The sequence below is a fragment of the Anopheles arabiensis genome, chromosome 3 (assembly GCF_016920715.1).
Source record: "Anopheles arabiensis isolate DONGOLA chromosome 3, AaraD3, whole genome shotgun sequence".
Classification (NCBI taxonomy): domain Eukaryota; kingdom Metazoa; phylum Arthropoda; class Insecta; order Diptera; family Culicidae; genus Anopheles; species Anopheles arabiensis.
The window spans coordinates 55,904,632-55,911,093 of NC_053518.1; positions in this window are offsets into that span (position 1 = coordinate 55,904,632).

Consider the following 6,462-nt stretch of genomic DNA (forward strand, 5'->3'; position numbering starts at 1 on the left):
GTTTTGACGCTCTTTTAAACTGAGTTTTAAATTTCCAAACCTACCGATAGCTACCGAAAAAATGGAAGCTTCTACCCAAAACTACCGACACAATTTTGGTGCTCCTAACTATAACCGCAGAAAACAAAGTGCCAAAGTTGCTGCAGCTGCAAAAAAAAATCCTTTATAAAATATTTTTTCTTCAGTGTCACGGTGAACGGATTTTTGTCGTTCGTCCTAACGTGTTGAAAATATGTTCTAAAATTTTTTTTTTTCAATTTACATCAAGTTAAAAATATTTAGTGTTTTTGTTCGGTTCTAGTAGTCGTATAGATTTCAAATATTTACAGAGGTTTTGCATTGAGGTGTACGAGTTGTCGAAGGTAGTTTACTACTACAGTGGAACTCCTCATAACCAATTGTTCGCATAGCCAGCAAATCTAAATGCTCTACAAATACCTCTCATAACGAGTAAAATCATTTGTGTTTCTGGTTCATTTTTGGGTGTGGATATGTAATCAAAATCATGATCGGTAAACATTCAGCATTTGTTTGATTTTAATTATCGCTCAGGTAAATAAGAGCTTTAATACAGTTGATGACCGCTAACTGAATGGATTTTAATTGGAATGTCGCTAACTGGAGTGATTCGCAGTTTAAAAATACTTAAACGTCAAAACATGAAACATCCGGAGTTTCATGAAGGGAAATTCATAGCAAATGTCTATTTTTCACACAAATTTTGGCTCTTTTGCCAACGTGTGATAATTTATAATTTATATCAACATCCAGTAGAACGTCGATTATCCGGGTAGCTCGGGACCGGACGGTTGCCGGTTAATCGATTTGCACGGATAATGGTCCAAGAAATGTCAAATTCATATAAAAATTATAAAATACACTAGTTTTATGATTCATTTACTTTGAATCCATCGATTAATCGTTAGAAGAATATTATTTTAATCAATAACTATAGGTTTTACAACTGTTCATGAACAAAAATGCATTTCGAAAACACCACTGGACACTACAGAGCTGTACAAAAACCTGGTTGCCCACTTGGCTAACGCTGCAAATGTTCGCTGTACGCTTCAACAGCTGTCACATTTATGGGCACGGTTAAACCGCCCGCCGGTTAATCCGCCCCCGGATAATCGACGTTATACTGTAAATGAAAAAAAGTTTGGTATGTTTATTCAAGTTAGCGTCAATGAAAACAATCAATTCATCGAAAGCTCCCTAAAGGAATCGGGAGGAGTTTGTTTGCATCTCGGTCACCTACTGTACTAACTAATCGTTAAAACTCAAATATAAAACTATTTCCAGGAGGAGAAGTGTCGTAGTAATTGTTTGAGTTGCAAGTATGTGGTATATGTGTACACGAGTGCTTCAAATGCGGTTTTCCTGGATCTATTTGCACATGAAGGCGAGAGTTTCATCTACTAATTGCTTCCACTTTGATGACTTCCATAGGAGTACATTTTTTTTATTCAGTAGGAACCAGTGGCGCTTCTAGCGGTAGGCGGACTAGGCGGTCGCCTGGGGCCTCGCCGATTTAGGGGCCTCGTAGATCGCCATTCTATAGTATGCCGTATGGACAGAGTACTAGCGACAAGGGCCCCTGGAAGGATGGACGTTGGTGCCCCGAGGCAGGCCCACCCCCCCTCCCCTCCCTCGTCAGCAAAAATTTTAGAACCTGTGACTGATGATCGTAGGGCTCCCGACGGCATTTCATGTTTACTGTTCAATCTCCCAACAGCCAGCTTAGTGCCGCTATCACCCCCCGAACACCATTTACCATTTACAGGGGACCTCAACTCGTCTTACCGCCCCGATACCCTTAATCCGCCACTGGGAGGAACGGTCCGAAAAGATCGTATTGCTACCATAGAAGTGCATATGAGATCTGCAAGTGGGTTGTATTCGTACTTAATACAGCCTCAGAGAGAGAGACTCTACGGCTCGCTCAACCCCGTTCCAGCGCTGGTCGGTCTGACCCTATGTTCCGCATGTCGGCTGTTTTCAACACTGTTTCGGATTGCTTCGACTTCAACATCCCAACTCAGTGCTTCAAGGAACGTCTCCGGCTTCTGCCGTGGCCGCAGTGAATTGCGATGCAAATCTTGTTTTCTTTTAATGTACTGTTACTTATCTTATTTAGGCCATAAGGCCCGTTGAAGATAAAACTATAGATAATAATAATAATATAATTATGATGAAACTGGCTTATTTTTGACAAAAAAAAATAGCAGGAAGTACATATCTATCTGCGGAACAACAAAACCTTCTTAGACACAAAACAAAATATATCGTTATAAAAACGGTATTCAGGAAAAACTTAAACCAATCAACCACTTTTTCAATAACGAAAACGATAGTACAAATATCTTCTAGATACTAATAATGACAAATATAATATGTCTTTGTTCGTATATGCCCCTAAAAGGGCTAAAAAGGGTAAATGCCCTAAAAAGGGATAACAATCAGCACATTTGCAGTCCTAGAACAAATTAGCTTACTTTTCATACAAATCATATGGAAAAGAACCTCTCGCTTAACGAGTGAGTCACTAGAACGGATAAAACGGATCGTTATTAGGATTTCCATAGTATTATAAGGTGGATGGCACAGGTGGAATGAATTTAAAAACAGTTGTGAGGAAAAATGTGTGAATTTGAGGAATTAGCAGGATAGAAATTAACAGAGGTCTTCAAGGAATTTCGAATAATCGTAACAATTTTTTGCACTAAGACAAAGCAGTTATTTAAAAAACACAAGGTATATTTTTCCAAATTTTTAAATTTTGTTTCGAGTTCTATAACCGCGCAAAATAAAACCATAGCTTAAACTGCATTACACTGGTAGGAAAAATTCTGGTGTCACCGTTCTCCCTCATGCAGTTCTCCTCTTGTAACTCAGTCATTTCGATTTTCACTAGCGCATCTGGCGACGGCTGACCGAAGCATTTTGCCAAACAATTTGGAGCCGCTTCAGAAAATATGTTGTTTTTCCATATATTTTAATTGATTCCGACCAAAAAAGTTTTGTAAAAAGTAGATGCACATCTCCTGCACACATTGCATCCATTTTCGTGACAAAAAATGATGGAAAACTACTTAATTTTGAGATCCGGTATGACCATTTTCTCGATGACCAAAAAAAGCTACCACCAGCCGCCACCAGATGCGCTAGTGAAAATCGAAATTACACTAGCGAGAACGGACAGTTTCCCCCGGCCTTTACAATTTGAAGTTTGTACTTCGTTTTTCATTATTATAATTATTATAATTGTTTATGATTATTTATTTATAATCACTAGTTATAATGGCAACTCACAATCAAATTGAATTAACCACAAATATCAATTTTTATGCAATTTTATTTGTGGTTCAAATTTATGCAATTACAGAAAATGTTGACGTGAAACACAATACATAACACAGATTTCAAAAGCAAACCTTATTCTCTATTTATATTATTATATTTTATGAATATAATAAAACACATCTTCACTAATTTGAAGACTTTATGAACAGCTAGAACGATTGAATAGAAACGCTTTTCAGTTGTGAAAGTTGCTATACAACTAGTGTGACATACCCTGGTAATTAAGGGATGGAAAATTTAATAAATTTAAAAAATCCTTAGATTTGTAGTTCTGATGTTTTCAATTGTTGCAAGTAAATATAATATTGCATATTTATTACAAGTTTTGAATCAACACAACAATTACAGCCAAATATATACGCTTTTTATTCTGGAGATGAGCAAACACCTAAACACCTTTGTTAATAAAATGGTTGACCTACCCCAGTAGGTAGTCATGGAAGTAAGGGTGTACTTTTGGTTATAGAGATGAGAGTTAGGCCCGTGTCTGTGCTCCATCGCATGCGATTTTATCGCACGTGCTGTCAAACGCTTTTTCGTATAATATTGCGAATAATTGGATGATTTGAATAATATAACGATCATGAAAAATTAAGTTGAGATTGTTCCTACAAAACACCACACATTTAGTTTGACAGATAAAATCGGATGCGGCGTCCGACGAAATCAAAATTTTTTGATTCCGTCGTACGACGAAATCGCACGTCCTACGTTATCTGTCAAATCCCATATAAAATTTTGACAGGCCTTCCGATAAAATCGCATCCGATGGAGCACAGACACGGGCCTTAAACGTTTCCTCGACATTTACGAAGTTATATCCTACCCCCGTAAAAGCTCGTTTGCACCGGGTTTATCGATTAAACCAGGGGTCTCCAAACTTTTCAGTTCGCGGGTCGCATTGCTTCACATATAATGGTGTTGAGGGCCATTTTCCATTTTCCGTATTTAATGTGAACGTTTAAATTTCGTCTTTATAAGAAAATACTAATATAATATACAAAACTTCTATACCATTCTATTATTTAAGCTTGGTCTACGTCTCTGAAAGGCAAGAATAACATTTTCAGCGGGCCGTAGTTTGGAGACCCCTGGATTAAACGAAACAAAAAGCTTAGTTTGTAGAAGCTTTGATGTTGCTGAAAATAAACTTGTAAAGCCAGGGATGCTCAACGTATCATATACAACGTATAAACAAACAAAAAAATATGCTTAAAAAAATGCATAGCTAACAATAGATAGTGAATAATGTGTTATAAGGACTGTTAGAGTTTGAGTCTAAAATTTTACAGGATTAAATTGCAAAATTTACAAAATATTGGTTTATTTACACGTTGTATCCGAGATACTCTAAAACTATAAAAATATAGCTATAGTTTTAGCCACTAGTTTAATTACTACACGTCACTGGCAGAACATCTGACTGATGATTACAATGTTGCATTTAATTGAATGATTCGATTTTTTAATTCCCAATTGTTGCTTTTGACAATGCATGAGTCAAATCAGTCAAATTACAGGCTACAGGGTGGTGTAGTACGACGCACCCATCAAAGTTATGATCATGTGACGAATATTAAATCGGTTTGATTTCATCATGCTCATTTCCTGATTTAAAGCTTCTTCGTCTTAAAGATTATTTTTAATATCCCTGGTCAGTTCATAACAGATTCCCCCGTATTTGTTGATTTATATCCTTATATGTGTGTTTTACATAACTAAACTGAATATATTTATTGAGCTGATTTCAATGAATGTAACAACACATGAAAAAACGATAAGCTTGAGCACTACGTTCTAAATATTTATTTTTGAACTAAATATATAGGCCCGGTTACAGGGCTATGCAACAGATCTTCGGGAAATGGCAATGTCAGAGTCAGGAGTTCGCAGCTATGACAGATTATGTTTCGGTTGAGGAACAGCAAAATTGTTTTGATAATTAACGTAAGCTTTTGAACACTTTTTGAAGGATTTATTTGATTTTAATGTATCCTATGTCGTCTAGCCTACGTTTGAGTTTTTTTTCCATTCTATAAAGTTTCAAATAATGCGTCAACAGTTTTACCATTTTCAAAATCTCAAGTCTCGTTTTTATTTTTACGCAGTAGATATCTAATATCACCTTTTTTTCTATCCCATATCAAATAAGATAAAAAATTAATCTGTTTTATAGAGGACACTCTAAACTACGGATCGCGTGCCGCATGCGGCCTTCTAGAGCAGGGGTCTACACATTTTTCAGTTCGCGGGCCGCATTGCTTCACATATAATGGTGTTGAGTGCCATCTTTCCGTTGCCTGTTACTAATGCGAACGTTTAAATTTCGTCTGGATAGGAAAATACTAACATGATATACAAAACTTCTATTGCTTTCTAATATTTAAGCTTGGTCTACATCTCTGAATAGCAACAATTACATTTTCTTTAAAAATAGTCACAATAATTAACTATTTCTTTTAACCTTGACAAAACCGCCAAGGGTCGCATAACAGGCTCCCGAGGGCCGCATGCGTTTGGGTCCAATGATGCTACGTGTTGATAGCGGCAAAGTATCAAAATTTACTTGTAAGTGGTCTATTCACATGGAGATTCCCGAACTTATTTCGCTTCCCACACCTCTTATTTCAATTCAAAAAACTAATTCTCTATCCGGAACTAACTCCATTTCCATTGGAGTCAAGCCTGATTCCGTTACCGGACGGAGCAAATTGCGATTCCCAGGTCGATTCCGATTCCGGAGACGATTCTGATTCTGGAGCCGATTCCGATCCTGGAATCGATTCCGGAGTTCGATAGGTACGATTCCGAGCTCCCACCACTAGTTTGGACACCCCTGCTCTGGAGCCTATAATGCGGCCCGCGATGACTTTGTAAAGACTAAAACAAAAAGTTTTAGTCATGGGTTCAAGCCCCGAATGGACCGTGCCCCATACACGTAGGACTATCTATTTAGCTATGGGTAATCAATAGATCACTGAAAACCAAGCCCACTGGTGGTACAGGCAGGTCTTACTTACAATGGTTGTTGTGCCAAAGTAGTAGAAGAAGAAGAAAATAATAAGTTTATTATTTAGTTTTTTTCATCATATTTTC